General features: G+C 37.8%; 1 long non-coding RNA gene across 1 annotated transcript; it reads left to right on the top strand.

Moving 5' to 3' along the window:
* Positions 1–1,227: 1,227 nt before the first annotated feature.
* On the top strand, positions 1,228–10,185 carry LOC310898411. The gene is made up of 3 exons (XR_014583280.1): positions 1,228–1,789; positions 9,464–9,570; positions 9,974–10,185. It is a non-coding gene; the product is annotated as an uncharacterized lncRNA (long non-coding RNA).
* The last annotated feature ends 7,196 nt before the right edge of the window (positions 10,186–17,381 follow it).

The following is a 17,381-nucleotide window of genomic DNA, read 5'->3' as shown; positions in this document are numbered from 1 at the left end:
TTGGTGAGCTACCACAGAACCACTAGGCTTTGAAAGATAGCTTCATAACAATCTTCACTGAAAAAGTACATTAAAGGATTCAAGAAGACCACGATCAACTTGTGGGAAAACAGGACAAAGATCACGGAATGCATACTTGCAGGGAAAAAGACATTTATACATCATACTTCCATTATTTTTTGTCCAATATCAGACATTTTGACGTACATTTTGGAGGAACATGTAGAACCTATAAAGCCACATAGCTGCTAACCATCCTTGAAAAACAGAGCACTTCAAATAGGTCTGTAAATTACTACTTGACTCTAAAGATTTTGAGCTTATCTTTCTGTTTCAGTTTCCTGTTCTGTAACACATGAATAATAATTCTTTTTACTGTTTTGTAACTCCTTAATTTGAGAAAAATGCTTTGAAATTGGAGATTTTTTTATATCCTAAATATTATTATTATGTCAAGTACATTAAATAAAGTTATCCCACTGTGATGACATTTACTAGTAGTGAATTATAAAATATATTTCAGTGGAGAACACCCAAAGGCCAAAGCTAACAGAGACTCAAAACACATTTCTAATACAGTTCATAAGGCATTTAATCCCAGAGGCTCAAGTGAAGAACAGGCAAAACTCTCCTGTACTCTAAAATATTTAATCAAACTGCAGACATTTTCATAAAGGTTAAAAAAAATAATAAAAAAAAATATTTGCCAGATGTGCAAGTCTGAAGCAGCTTTAACTGGAAGTCTTTTTTCAAGACTAAGGAACTTAGAACTCATATTTTACCAACATAACTGCCTCAGTCTGCAACAGGATGCTTTACCAACCCAGGTTATGGCAGAACCATTGCAGGCTGTTGTGGTGTTACTTCACACCCACTTTTTCCACCTCAGTGCCTAGGACAGGTTCTCATCTCAGATTGCGGTCAGAGGAAGGCAGAGACCAGCCTGTGAAGCATTTGCACCCAGATCTCTCCCCGACTTAAGCTGGAATAGATGATTAGTGCACTTAATCAAATCAAAAGGAGCTGAAGGTTTTAGCCTTTTTTAAGAGGCTTTCAGCCCAGTAGCTAAGGATCAATCTCTAAATGCTGGAGTAATCGTCTATATCCTTTTATTCCTTTTGATGTTCAAGAACAATATCCTTCTATGCTGACAGACACACCAGCAGATCTGAAATTGCAGAAAAACAACAATATAAGCACAAGCAGTTTAGCGGTTCCTCCTGAGGGCACAGTCAATTTTGGTCAAAACCATTTATCTAGTGACCCAGACTCCTCTCTGTCTCCTTACAAGTTCTCTCTTTTGGCTATAAACAAGGTAAAAAATGGGAGGGAGAGTTTTATAAAGGTCTCCGAAACAGGGACCTTTTAATCCTTTCCAGCTTTGAGATCACATTGGAATAATCTTTTGAGTCACTAGAGGTCCCTAACCATAGAGCTAAACAAGATCACAAGGGTGACCCCTGGAAAAAGATCTAGAGTTGTTGTTACTGTCTGAAATAGATTTAGCAATCTCTTGGGCAAGCTATTCAGTGAGCAAACCAAATGGGATTGCATCCAGATTCTGACATTTCATTCAGTGACAGCAGATTATGTTTCCGGGCTGGTACCTGTCTGTTCAGCAAAGCTTCAGTTTTGAACTGGGGGAAGAAATCCTGAAAAACATAGCCCCAGGAATGATGCCCTGGAGACCTTCAGAACAGAACACAGTGAGATGGGAGAAGGGTAAAAAGAGCTCCTTTCATTGCCGTGTGAAGAATGGAGAGAGAGAAGGAGGCAAAGAAACTAAGAGGTACGGTATATAGCTGGTGGGAAAATTTTCCTGAAATGTCAGCCTGTAACATATCTCAGTAAGAATGAATCATTACTGTAAGCTGTGTCCTTATTATGAACCTTTGTTGTTATAACCTTCCTGCCACTTCTGATTCTATCAGGCTTTCTCCCCAGTATCAAATGGTTAGAGTTGTGCTGCAAAATTATTCACTGGCTCCACTCAGAACAGAGTTCTGGCTTCCTGATGAATATTCAGGCAGCAACTACTGTGAGATGTTTTTCATGTTCATCTTTTTGGTCTTTTTACCATTCAGAACTTAGGAAGCAGCATATTTTTCAGTTCATTGCCTTCAGGTTAGTTTACCAAATCATTTTTTACAGATTTTTACCAAAAACAAACAAACAAACAAAATGCTCTGCCAAATTGCACAAAATGCAATAACTTACTTTCATACCAAGAAGAAAGGACAAAATAACAAAGGCTTGAGCCTGATAACTTCAGTTTCAGTTTCACTGTCCACCTAGAGCCATTGGGCATGTATACAGCCTGAAATAAGAAGCTCGGCTTCCTTTAGTAAAGAATCCAATCAGATAATCTGGATGACTGTTAAACATCACTATGAATGTACAGTGTCTATTTGGAGCACATTTGTACTCATGTAGCAGTTACAAGGATTTGAGTAGTCTCTCTGTTTATGAGCTGTGCTTATCTTGGACTTCAAACATTAATTCTAAGCCACGTGTCATTTCGTTACCTGCATTTTGAAGCAGAATTCCAAGGGAAGTTGGCATAAGATCATAACATTTTGGCTATTATCTTTTGGACAAGGTGAGGCTTGTATGACAATACAGCCTTTCTCGTCTGCAAAGGGAGAAAAGGATGGGGCATTTAAACCACATATCACCTGGTTGCAGAAGATGGTGAAAAAGACAAAAAGTCTTATCACAGAGCGGTTGAGAGCTTAAAAAGTAGGAAGAACTAATCTACTTGATGAGCATTTTGACCCAAAGTAGGTAGAGCAATTGCTGGAGGGAGTCCAGTCACAATGAACAGATAGACTTCTAGTTATGGGAAAGAGAAAAGCACACTGCGTTTAGATACTGTTTTCTAACAAATAAATTTGGTACCTTATAAGTAATGACAGATCATATTTTAGTTCTTTTTGTAGCTCACTAAGATTTTGCCTTCACATCTATGTACGCCCAAAGAACTAAAACACGATCCAAAATTGTCTATGCAAAACAAATTCTTCTTGAAAGTTTGTTTAAACAACAAAGAAGTCTGAAGAGTCAACAATAGGCACAGGAGACAGTTTGCTGAACTGTATGTTCAGTTTCAAAAGGGAGCATTACTTTGCACCTCACAATACAAACACAAGTGAAGGACCTGGAGTCTCTTCAGACTCCAGAAACCTAACACATACCAGGCCCAGTGGACTGGGAGCAAACAGCACAGTCTGGTAAGTGTCCAAGGAGCAGACTGACCTGGTTTGTGGCAGCGTTGACTTGTGTATTTCATTGTGTTTCAGTTGGTCCTGACAGATGTGACCGCATTTTGCTTGGCATTTCTAAATCCTTATATAGATTATAGTTGTATATGGCCTTTAAAATCCATGCTCAGCATTTAAAATATATTAATTTACATGTTAATTTACAAAGGACTCAAGTAATTTGCAGCAGAATGTTTAATAGTAATTAGAGAAATTTTAGGAGGTTTATTATTGTGATGAATAATTTTTCACGTTAACACTATTACTCAGAGTTGGATTGTAATGATAGGAAAAAAATACAACCATGCAAGAAAAAGAACATTTCAACAGTATGCTTTTGTTCTCTAGAAAATTGTGCTGCAGAATCATCTTTCAAGATGTTATGAGAGAAGGAAAAATAAAGCTCAGAGTAACTGGAAAAAAGAGAACATTTGGATAGGAAGGACAATGAAGCATAACGGAAGAAGTTAAATAAGGTAGAAAACAAAGAAAGCTTTGAGTTTGTAAAGTGAGGTGTACCTCTGGCAGAATCATCACTGTATTCATATCCAAATTTTCCTTTATCTCCATCTTCTGCCTTCCATCTCCATCTTCTGTTAGTCTGGAAATCAAAGCAGATGATCAAGAGAAAATTACTTGAATTGTAGGCTTTCATATATAGTTATCTTTTCAGGAAAATTGTTCTTCCCAACTAAATTTTAGAGACAAGTGTCAGTACTCATAAACATCATTGCAACACTTCCAGTGTTAACACATTCACTGATGATTTAGGGAAATAAACAAGTGCTTCTCCATTGACCTCTGACCTCAATAATTTGTCTGAATAACTATTCTGACTGCACTGAGGTAAGGCTCCCTCTGTAGGAGCTTGGCAATGCAATAGAGTGAAGATCGTGATCTTATTATTGGAACAGGGTGGAATATTGCCAAAGGACTGTTTTATCCATGTTTCAACAAACAGGGTGTTTGGGAGGGTAGTGGGAGAGGTGGAATGTCACGTGGAATTTTGCACAGAAAAGTGCAAAATTCAGAAGTGCAAAATTCACAGAAAAACCTGCAATTATCACTCAAGGGTCATGACAGGCAATAAAGTTATTTCTTATTTATGTTATGTACTATCTCAGACTCCTCTAATTAACGAAAAATACATTCAGACAGAGATGGAAATGAAGCTCCTTCTAAATGAATCATTTTAATCCTGCTTGTTAAGTTTTTACTTATTCTTTAGAGCATCTTTACTGTTCTGCTAAATTTTTTTTGATTGAGCAATAGTATTTTCATAGCAAACACGTTAGACTGTTTCAGCTCACATTGATTTGAGTTCCTTAGCTTGGTAAAGCCGCTACTTGACTTCATCCAGAGCGTGGTTTCAAAGCTGTGTATGAACAGCTGGCTACCTGCTGTGGGGGTGGCTCCATGTGATCGTGAGCCTTTGTGTCTGGTAGCTTTGATCTGGTTCAGCTGACCCGTATCACAAAATTACTTCATTTCTTGCTGCCACTCACGTTCACCTTGCCTCATGTGGCTGGAACAGTCTCCATCTACTTGCATCGTACGCACTTGTTGATACATACAGTTTTACAGCAGAGCTATAGTGACCAGTCCCTAGTGTGCAGATAGAGGATTTAGCAGCGAAAGTTGTTTTTTTCAGAGTCCATTTTTAGCTACTGGCTGTTCTCTTCTGATTTTTTTTTCTAGTTTGGTTTTGCAGAGCTAAAAATGAATGAGGCGAGCTCTGTAGAACCTGTCATTACAGCACTCAGCGAAAATTACACCAGATGAAAGCCTAGTGCAACTATTGTGGGAAACCACATCAAGAACCAGTCTGTGTATATTTACACAGCAGCCTATAAAGCTTTATTGTGATCTGACATATGACAATGTCCTCCACAATCTTCCTGTGTAATTTGAAATTGTAGAAGTACAGTTTAATGTAGCTTTTTTAGCTCAGAGAACACATTCTCCTCAGAGAATTTTGTCGATTTCTTGGAAAATTTCCCAGAGATGTAACTAAGCAGGGATGGGCTAACCTGACATAAACAGAAGAAAAGAGAAGAGAAAGCCAAGATAAGTAATTTACATGCTTGTCTTTTAAACGTCTCTGTGTCTGTTTACGTATATAGGGAGGTATAGATATAGAAGCTGAACTTTTGTGTTCAACCAAACTATAAAACCAGTCATTTCTTCCCTACAGACACTATGTCATGAGAGGGCTCAAGGCACAATGTTGGCTGCCAGTTCTTTCCTACAGAAGAACAATTTGTTTGACATGGAGAACACAAACAAACTTCTCACAGACTTTCCCACCTTCCCCTGCACTTCAAACAATGCAAGCTTTTCATGTTGTTTACTCAGAAAAATGTAGCCGAGATCCAGCAGGTAGTTTTCCACAGCTTCACACAGGAGAGGAGTCGCAGCTCTGAGAACTAAAAGTGGAATGATCTTGTTCTGAGACAGCAGAGTGATGCGTCTTCTGACTGAAGGAAACACGGTGATGATCAGCAGTCCTCATCCAAAGTAGCTCACACACACTTCTCCACACTTGGTACTTGTTAGTACACAGTTTGGCAGGTTTGGATAATTTCCTTTGCTCCGCTCTTCGGCCTCACCCTTTCCATCTAAGACCACAATTTTCAGGCCATTAGCTCGAAAGACTCCGTTGTAGACCTAACATTTACGGCAACCCTTGTGGTGTATCTAGACAAGACAGCCCTCCCTTCAGAATCTGTAATCTCTCACTTCAGACCTTATATTTGAAGCCCTTGATTCACTGTGGTTTAAAAAAAAACTTTGAAGCAAAATGAATTCTTTGGCAATATGGAAACCCACAGGCTTGTGGCCCTTTTGATCGGCCTAACAGATGCCCCTGAAAAGAGAGACCTTCTCCCGCCTTAATAGGCATGTCCCTGAAATAGCAGACAGGGTAGACATTGACCATCTCTTCACATTTCAGGAGGAATTTAACCAAAAAACATCATCCAAGAGACATTGTTTTCAAAGATGTAGAAAAAGTCACTGTATCTCCTTGAATACCACTGTTAAAAAGGGAAGGCATCAGACAAGAAGAGCTTTCTTTTCGGGCCTTCTGGCTTCAGGAGAAACTGCTCCAAAGTATCTGGGGCCAAGGCTTTGACAGGCATGTCAAGACAGTCATGGGAGAGTCAGAGCCTAGTGGGAACATTAAGGCCTTCCATATTTCCAGATAAATGGTTGTTTTACAGCAATTTTACCTTGAAGTGCCTTCTTTGCTAAGCAGAAATCAGATTCCCCTGAAGTCATTACGGGGAATGCTAAATGACTTCATTTACAGAGTATACAGCAAGGGAAAATGCAGCTCCTTTCTCGACGAGCAGGAGTTCAGATTCCTTCTTGAAATTTTTGCTGTTCTCCTTCATGATCCCTTTCTACAGCATAGGACAAACAATGAACTTATTGTTTCACCCTGGAATGGTATTTTCAAAATTAGCTTGAGGTGGATGTTGTGAAGACCTAAAACACAAGTTTTATATTTCACATAAAATAATAGATATGCAGATAGATATGCACATAGAATAATAGATATAGACAGTTTCAGGTGCCCTAGAGATTTCAGTTCTCCGGTGCTATGCCAACACGGAAAAATTCAAGTCCAGATATCTGCTACACAGTAGGATTTGTACCATTCCTTATGGGAATGCCCTGATCTTTGTTTTTGCTTGTGCTCTCTGCAAATTCTGACAACAGTCTCCAGAAAGTTGTTCAGTAAAACACTGTGCAGCTGATACATCTTTCCGGTCTTGTTTTGGGGTAGGTAATGGGAAAAAAACCTCACGCGTTAATTAGGAAATGTATCTGAGAAGGTCAAGATAATAATAAACGACTGAAAAAAGTGACATCTTTTAAGAACATAGCGTATGACAGGGAAGAGTGATTCAAACTAAGCTGATTAGTAATTGTTATGGTAAATCAAAGTGACTTCCAATAGCAAAGAAAACAAGCATTCAGGGCATTCAGCGATTAACTTAAATGAGATACAGTTACAGCGAGCCTCCTCTTTTTATTCCCTAGTTTAGATACAGCGCCAGTGGATTTGCTGACCATTAGGCAAGCAGCCAAATTAGTCCTATTTATGTCCTTATTACCACTCACAGAGAGTAAACTTTCTACCATAACTAATTTTAAAAGAGCACTTCTTTCCTAAGTTCCTTTCAGAAAGAAACAGTGTGCTTTAAATAAGGTAGAGGAGTTTCAAAGTCATTTTTACATTACCATTAATGGTAGAAAGTCTACCTTTAACCAAAATGTAGATGACTGTTTTTATAACTTAAGGTACATGTCTCCTCCAGCTTTTCTAATTTAATTTTGAAATTAATTCACCTTAAAAAAAAAAAAAAAGGAACTAATTTAATAAAAAAAAGTGAATCTCTTGGATCTCAGACTGCATACACGCTACTTTGAGAAGTATGGCAGAGAAGAAAGTGTACTTGATGGATTTGTGCCATGTTAGTGATCAGTACCTGCTAACAAAGAGTCCAATAAGCACTAGGACAAGGACAAGAAACGGAAAAATAGAGCTTGGCTGTGAGCAGCTGGGTGGAAGGAGAGAAGACAGCATCAGTGGGAAGAAGGAAAAGAGATGGAAGGAAGACAAAGCAAGACCTCCCCTGTTTGTAGACAGCAAGATGTTAGAGCAATTCAGTACTTGGGTTGTTTTAGTTGAAGTTGAACCAGCTAAGCCATTACCATTCCTGTTTTCTGTGCAGTTTAATCATCTTCTGTGTTTTCATGTAGAAACAAGACAAACCAGCATGCGTTAATTAGAAAACATGTCTGAGAAAGATAAGATAATGTGAACAACAAAAAAGTGACATTTACTGAGACCATCATTCATCTCTCTGCTCCTCCCTCTCTCCTGCCATGTACACTTATGAGTGAGGTAATCTTTCCTCATATATTAGCTGGCATAATTTGCTTGTATAGTTGTTTCTTTAGGCAGCTCAGTTCTTCTCCTAATAGCATAGTACTACTTTCAGAGCTTATTTTTGGAGTAACAATTAAAAAAAAAAAAAAAAACCAAACCTGTTACAGTATCTTAAATAGTGAACTGAAAAGCAGAAGGCTGGTTAATAAAGCAAACAAGGCAAGTATTGTATAATATTACTAAAGATCAGCAAATACAGTATGGGAAGAGAAGAGGAAGTAACCAAGTAAACTACAAGACTATTAAACAGACTTTGATAGTATACAGGGTTTTAAAACACAGCATAGGAAGGAATAATTAACACATCAAGGAAAATGTATATTTTAAAAAAAAAGTGAAGAGTAAGAAAAATCCTGTTATGCTGTAATCCTGTGTAAGAAAAATCCCTGTTATGGGAAGCAGACTGTGTGAGACCTAACTACCTGCCTTTTCTCAAACAAATACAAAACAGTTCTTTATTTTTCCAGTTAAAAGAAACACAGTAAGCCTAACTTTGATGGACCTTATTAAACCATTTGATATATGAAAAATTAGCCTACAATGGGAAAAAGCCTGCACTGTAAGAGAAAATAAGAATTTAGAGGTGGGAAATGAACTGGAATCAGATCAAAATTATAAAGAAAAACACAAATTCCATTGTCTTGGATAGTTTGTACTGTCTTCACTACCAGGGCAAAAATGCGAAGATTCAACCTGTTGCATTAAAAAGCGAAGTGTATGTTTGGAGGCAAGTTACCAGCAGAATTCTCTAGGATTAATATGGAGACTAAAAATAGTGGATAGTATCATAGCTAATTTTGGCACAGCATAAGTGTGTGCTTATGACATTTTCTGATGACAAAGTTTGGAGGCAATGTCAAACTAGAAAAGGCTTGGAATATCATAAAGGTCATTGAACTTCAGTTACAGAAAGAGGATGAGGTTAAAATGTACAAAGTGCAAGGTTGTACACTTTGGAATTACTAACAGGATTTTTTTACTACCAGCTAATAGTTCATGGTTTAGAAAAGGTGGGAAAAAAAAAAAACAAACATATTCCTGTGTTGAAGCTGAATTATGTACTACCATGGAGATTAAGCTATGAATAAAATTAGCATTTCCTACAGACAGGCAACTGTGCAAGATATTATGTAAGAATTTGTTATGACCTTTTCTGAAATAATATAAAATGAGTGACAATCTTGATAGAAGAGATTAAAAAGATACAATGTATTTAGCTTATTACCTTATTTTTTTATTTAAGGAAAATCTGAGAAAAGGTGTATCATTGCTGTCCAAACATACTGGGGATAAAGGAAGATACGAAAAACATCAAAAGGAAAGCTACTTAAAGAAGAACTCAAAATCAGGGTAAGGTCACCTGAGTATATTGCCATGAAAATTTATTGTGGAAATTAGAAAAGTTTCAAACTGTTAGGGACATTAAATACTGCAGTGGCTTCACTAGAAGAGTATGGATGGAAGGAAGGGAAGAAAAGAAAAGAAAAACTCTTTTAAGATGAAAGTTTGAAAAATTTATAAATGGGATTATATGACCTGTTTAACTCTTTCAGGCAGGAGCTGGACTCCATAGTCCATGATGCTGTATTCTGTTTAGGAAAAAGCAGATGAGTCGGCAACAATAAGAGTTCAGTCAAAATATAAACGAATAAAATTTAAACGAAATGCAGCTGTGATCTGATCACCAGAGCCTAGGTTAGCCAGCAATAAGCTTGACATTCTGGAAAACTTTACTATTCTGTTTCTTTTGCAGCGTACCCAGCTGCTCTTACAAGTACTTCTGGGACATTTCCAAAGCAGCTGTGGGAGGTAGATCTGTGTCCTGTCTGTGCAGTTCTACTTTTGTTTCTATTGCAGCAAATGAGGACCTGTTTTCACTATACTGAAAGACCAGAGCCGGAACCTCTTTTGGTAAGGCTCCTCTATACTATCCCCAAAACCACTTTGCTCCCCAGGGGTATTCCCTCAGTAGCAACAGCTTTCAAGTCTTAGCCCAAGAGTTTTCGGCAGAATGGAATTCTTGTAATTTATGTACCTATGACACCTTTCTACCTAAAGGTTCTGTGTGCCCTAAAGCCTCGCTACTTTTGCCAATGTGAGCAGTTAGTCTAATAAAAACCCCTTCTCTTTATAAAACTTTGCTTGGAGCATCTTGTAAACAGCAGGGAAAAGACAAAACCTAAAAGCAATTCTCGGGCCGCCTTATTTATAGTGGAAATAATTTTCAAAAGTCTAAATAAAGTAACTTACCACCAATTTTATTACACCAAGTCTTGGGTTCTGCATTTTGGCTCCTTTGTTTGCCTGGCTGCTCAGCTGTGGTCATAACCAAACTTGCACAGTTGCACTGCCTTCACCACAGCCGGTAACTGCTCATTCGCATGAAGCATGTCACTGGAGTAACTCCATCAGACAGACTTTCCTCCTGTCTCCCCAGCACGGGTGAGCCAGGGGCATGCTGAATTTGGTCCACTGCCTGTGCCAGGTCCACAGCCTGCTGCAGCAGCTCTGAGGCTCTCTCCTTCAGGGGCTCCGGGGCCTCCCTGTACCTTTCGGGCTTCCTATGACTCTGCCACAAGCCCAAAGTGTCAACAGTAGGGCTTGATGGTCAACTGCTGGTGGCAAGGCTGCTCTATTGCTGGTTGATATCATGGCTTCCCACAGGGAAAGGCCCTGGGTGGCAGTTGGGGCGGCCATTGGGGCAGCACTGCGGGCCCTGCTGGGGCAGGAGCCGTAAGATGGCGGCAGGCACCACAGGGCCTCTTAGAGGCCTGTGTGGCACTGTGGGAGTCCCTCAGAGCCCCAGGGGTCATGGCAGAGCCAGCGGGGGGACCAGGAGCAGGGGACAGTCAGGCATGGGGCCACCATGGCCTTGCAAGGAGGCCTGAAAGCTCTGGCTGGAAGCGGGCTGTGAGGATGGCTTGCTCTGGTGCACTGGTGAGCTACGAAAGCGTCAATCCCAGTGCCTTAGGATCAGCTGATTGCTCATGTTTTATCCCTAGGCCGGAAAAACTCCCCATTTCCCTCTTCTTTCTGGTTAAATCTTCCTATTCAAAACAAAGTAGCCCCCATTCTCCCCACAAAAATGGCCTAGTTTATCCATGACTCCTTTCTGCAGGTTCCTGAAGCTAATACTCTTCCACAGTGATAGTTTGCTCTAGGTCATGACTTGTAAACTCTTCGGGTGGTCTCCTAAGGCAGCCAAACGTGCAGGCTGTGCTTTTATTTTAAGGAGAAATGGGAAAAGCATTTGATTACAAAGGATGCTCGAGCAGGCCTCTTTAATTTTGATTTCTTCCCACTTTAAGCTATAAATATAGCTGAAGATTACAAAGGGTTGTAAAGTAAATACCGAAAGACAACATTTACAATTTTCCACACAGTTACACCCTAAACCAATAATATAAGGAAATCTGTCCAAAACTTTGAAGTGTTATTATAGTTTGTTACATGACAAAACACTGGAGTTTCTATGTATTTATTTAGCCAGCTACCACTCCCTCACCAAGTTTCTAAATGTGTTTGTTTGCTACATAGAAGTACATAAGGTTAAGGGGAGTTGTATTTTCAAGATATTTGTATTATAAAAACATTAAATTAAAGCAAATTCTTGTTAACAATGTATCTTGGACTTACATGATGAAATCAAGACCTGCTTTTAATCTATTTTGGGGGGGGGGGAAGGAAATCTTTGATCTCATATGCCTATTTTCTCCTTAATTATTTTCCTCCCACTGAATGTTTTTCCTATGATTCTAGCAAGATTTTAAAAAAATAATGATTTTGACATTGGATCCCATTAAATAAACAAAACAAAACAAAAGAAGACAGATTAATATTGTTATTTGTGCTCATTAGGGAGTGCACAGAAAGCAGCTGTTGGTACAGATGATTTAATTTAGCCAAATGATATAACAAAGCAATACTTAGGATTAGGATGATTTCCTTATTTAAATTCTCCATCATCTACATCTCATGCCTTCCAAAACTAGATTCTATAACTGCAGCTGATGGAATTATTTCTGAAGACCTAATTTTATTTTATTTTATTTTATTTTATTTTATTTTATTTTATTTTATTTTATTTTATTTTATTTTATTTTACTTTATTTTGAGTTAGGAATCTGTCCATTTCTATTGCTTGCCATGTGTTTTAATCTGTTTTTCCAAAGTATATCTCTTCTGTACTTCTCTGTGATGTTCCCACCCTAAGCAAAGTTGCAGGTAGACATACTACATTGATTTTTACTATGTAATGCAGCTTCTCTTCTTTGCTACACTTACAAGAAAGCCATTCAGTTTATATAAGAAAGCTTGAACAGAATCCACTAAAGTCCGTGTAGTTTGGCCACTACGGTTTTGAGGAAAGCTAAAAGAAAACATTTGGTTTAACAACTGTATTGCAGTGGTGTGTTCTTGGAACAAGAACAAAAATATTTTGCCATTAAATGATAATATTTTAATTATGGTAGGAACCACACTGGGTTGGCAATGCCTGCTTGAACCCTTGTCTCTACAGAAATGTGCTAACAGTGCATTTCAAGTCTTTCTATCAGGTGGGTACTATGTGGTGGATGGGATTCTTAGTGCATATAATTCCATAGTGCTGTGTAATAATTTCTTCCTAATATTAATAGAAGCTAAGTTGTTTCATTTTAAACAGTTCTGGCAGTTGTTCATTAAAGTATTATGCACCTAAGAATTAGTCTTAATCCTAATGCATTATGGATAGGTGTGCAGCAGTATTGCTAGGTGTGTGCTCCAGGCATGCTGTATGAAGTGGGATAACTGAAGCTGTAAAGTGTTCTTTGTGTGAACACACCACAAACATTTTTTGAAAGTCAATATTTATAGGCAAGCCAACCTGAATTTCAGTGCTTCTGCAATGGAAAGTTGCAGTTAGCAAAGAATACACAATTTGTGCCTTCTGTAATTTTAGACAAGAAGGGAGAAATGCTAAACCAGTTAAAACCACAAAGCCAACTACAGTTACTTGAGCAATTTACTGAGACTACCCAGGGGCATAAGTGTGGGTATTTGGGCCTTATACGTGCTATAGGATTCATCATACCCCTCGATGTTCTCACCTCTAAGGTTCAAAGGAAGAGCATGTAATAATTTTCCCATTGCATTGCTTTCCCTACACCATATATTAGACTCAAAACTGGCTTAATGTAATTATGGCATGTTACTAATACAGCATATCAGTTCACTGCCTAAAATTGTTGAAGAATATTTGAACTTTTGTAATGGTAGCAATGAAGTTAGAAGAAATAAGATGCTCTATAAAGTAGAAAGAAAGGCTTCAGGAAAAAAAAAAATCCTTATATCTATAAATGTTCCTTGTTAGATGCCCAAAGAAGGTGGCTTTTTTGGAATTTCATTTAATACTCCTCCAAAAACTACTGTCTAAAAGCTTCTTGACTTGGTCATCAGAGCAACCAAAACATTAAGTGGTGTGTATGTGCAGGCTTCACCACTTGAATAACAGTCAAGAGAAAGGCTTTGCATTGGTTCTTCAAAAAACACCATTGACAGCAATCCAGATCATAGGTCTCCTCCCAAAATGTACCAAAAATTGAGTGAGTGCTACAGATTAGGAAGGAAAAATCTCACTAAATTTGAAGTGAAAATTTGTTTGTTACTGTTCACTAATTTCAGGGTCCGACTATTTTAACTTCAAGCTGTACCTCATTGCCTCTTTCAGGACACAAAAAATAAACTACCTTTAACATGTTCTTCAGAGAAGTCCATATGGTCTAATAGGGTTAGCTTCATCTCATTTAATTTTAGTTGTTTATACATCAGAACTAAGTGGTCTAGTCTTCTACAGCTATAAGGAAGAGAAGAGAAATGATTTATCAAAACTGTTGTTTTTTTTTTTTTTGGTGGGTATGTTAATTTCTGTCTTTTTAGATCAGCTAAAGAAAGTCTACGTGATGTATATAAATTACCAACCAAAGTTCTAAAAAGCTAAACCAATCAAAATGAATTTCATCATCTGAAACTTGTCTGCATCTCTGTCATACAAAGATTAACAATTTTGGAACACAGCTTTAAAAATAACTTAATCCTTTGGAGTTTATGGGACAACAGAAAACAGTTGGGTTTCTATTGTATTTATTGAGATAGGTTTTATTAGACTCCTTCTCTTTACAGGTCTTTTCAGACGTGCTTCACTGAAATGGAGGGTGAGTAAATATATCTGGATTTGGTACAGAGTAGCAATCTGAAACCAAACAGTCTAAACTGAACTCCATTTTCCAGTATCTAATCAATTTACTGATTCAACAGCACACCTTTACTTGTAGTAACATGACTTGTAGTGTGTTAAATGTAGGAAAGGTTATGCTAGACGTGGAGAAATTCATTACAAGAATGTACATTAAAAACAAAACAAAACAAAAACCGCAGGTTTTACTTGCAGACTCTAACCTCCAAAAGACTCCCCATAACACAATTGAAAGTCTTGGAATGCCTTGAGTGTTTCCTGAGAAGTTAATGGAGTTAAGGCTTCTTGAGAAACACCTTTAAATCCAGCTGGTTTCATATGCTTTAGCATGTAATCCCTTCACAGTTGTCATGGAGTAATTGTGTTTTATGTGTTTTATATGCAAAGTTTGATATACATAGCCAAATCCTCCAATATTTTATATGCTATGGAAGGTAAACAGAAATATCTATATGTGTATATATATCGGTAACTCAAGCCATAGACTGTCTATGGTGTTTTGAAGAGAAACAAGAGCTACATTCAAATGAACTAGCTCAGCTACTGGAAGCAGCGTAGCCATGGCAGCATGCAGTTCAGCGCCAGCTGTAAAATCTGCCTGTTAAGGTAAGTAAATATTTGGACAACTTGCTGGCAGAGTTCTTGTGCTACAACAGTCCTACTAGTTAGCTAGCTTATGTGCCACTCAGGAAGGCCTCAGCCTAAGACAGCAGCGCTGTGCCTGTTGGCTGCTTGGTGCCTTGCATGACAGGCCAAGAAGCACTCATGAAACAAAAACAACAACAACAACAACAACAAAAAACCTATACTAGTTATTTATATGCATGTGTGTGGTAATCTCTTAGTCAAAAGTGTGAGACTGTAACAGTTGCTTATGCCTAGCCTTGAGCTGTCAGTTACTTTTCCTTCCCCACTACTCTAGTCATAACCCGTGTATCCAGTGAATAGTACTGCTTCTTGTATGTATATGTTTTCCATAAACAAGATGTTTACATATTCATCCAATTATTCAGACGATCACTTTACAAACTCATTTTAGTTTCCGCACTGATACACTAAGGAGTCCAAGAAGAATAGTAGCTTTGGCAGGATTGTTTCAGGGTGTTCATAGAAGGCCTGACTCCATTCCTCTTGAAAACTGCAAACCTGGACCATTTCAGTAAGTTGCTTTATAGCACAGACCCAGTTCAGAGGAATATATATGTGGTAAGATACTATGCAATGTGTTGAAGTGTGCTAGTATCAAACATCTAGGATTGGTCATTTAATATTCACATGGTTTTGTTTCCTGCCCTGGAGCAATAGAAACAGGCCAGCATTTCTGGGGCAAACAGATATCCCACTGAAGTGCCTTCTGAGGCCTGTTACCTAAACTTACTTTTCACCAGTGCTTTTATATTCAGTGTCTGAGGGTAGTTTTTACATGGTGATTAAGGTATTATTAGCAACTGAATGATTGTTAGAAATCACTGCAGCTGAGCCAGCTGACTTAAGAGTTCTGCTGCCCTTAAAATGGATTTCAGTAGAGCTTTTTTTCCAGCATCTAATTTGTTTTAGATATGAATAATTTACAGACTTCTTTTATGAGACACTATAAAGGATCAATACAGATATAAAACATACCCACTACTGTATACGCCAGCTATTGCAAAACGCCATGCTGTTCTTTTCAAAAAACAAATTGCAAACATATACACTGATTCAATACAGATTATTTTCTTTAAATCATACAAGCTATCCATTAATTTGGTAGGTAAGAGTGATTCTTAGTTCTTTTACATTTCTTCTAATTACAAAGTCAGATACCCCCAAAAAGAAAACCAAAACCAAAACCAAAAAGAAAACAAAAACAAAAACCAAAAGCAACTGAAAAAAACACAAGTGTTGCTTTTCAGTGCTCAGCATAGGTAACGATAATAGGTATTCTTTTCTCAGGATTCATTTCTATTTTAAATGTGTACAAAATCTCTAACTGCTGAAAGTTTCTGCTGGGAAAAAATAGGATAAGCTAAAATAAGGAGCAATGTTGATAGTTAGAACCTGTGTATCCAAGATGGGGGCAGCAGGGTTTTTGATACATATTTTATCATATTCCTGCTTTTAGGAACTTATTATGCACAAATAAAAATCATACATCAGGAAGTGCTGTTATTTATTTGGCTTATGCTCATTTGGCTCTATGGTTTCTAATAGAAATGCATTTGTCTGTGAACATCCAAGTTCTGCAAAATACAAATCGGTCTTCATCTGTTATAGGTAAGCTTCAGAAGCTGATATTGATGTAAATTATTATAGTTGGCTCCATCTATAATGATTTGGATCAGATTTGAAAGTTCTGCATTTCAGAATTAAGTTATGTACCTGACGCAATTTACATGAACAGAACTGAGGGAAATCTACAGTACATCGATGCCCTGGTGTTTAACCTGAAATTTTAATTGGCATTAATATCTAACTGGAATCTAGATGCTTAACCTCAAAAAGTGGACAGAAACCAGTGAAAGTGGTTGGTTGCTGTAAACAGCAACATCTTCCATAAACCCAGCATTTGTGGTTTTTACTGTGGAACCTCAAAATTGCTTTCTAGAATATGTATACGCAGAGTTTGCCACCCTCCAGTACAAGATAACAGAGCAGCCAAGATTTGCCTGGTTCTAAAAGTAACATAAAATGTGTCTTCTTTTCCATCTTTAATTTTGGAGAAAATAAATATTTAGAAGTTACGCGTAGTTTATAATCAAAACATAAATTTTGCCAGACTCTCCAAGTCTGACAGGTTCTGCTAGTTCTTTGTTTGCAAACTTGTTTTCAGTGATGAATTAACACAGGATTTACCCTCAGGGTAAACAGTTTGTGTGATGTCCAATATGTGGAGTATAATACAAATGTACCCTTCCTAGGTCTGGCCATTATTGTTAAAATTTAAATA

Source organism: Anser anser (assembly GCF_964211835.1).
Source record: "Anser anser genome assembly, chromosome: 4".
NCBI lineage: Eukaryota > Metazoa > Chordata > Aves > Anseriformes > Anatidae > Anser > Anser anser.
This window is presented reverse-complemented; position numbering and strand designations above follow the sequence as displayed.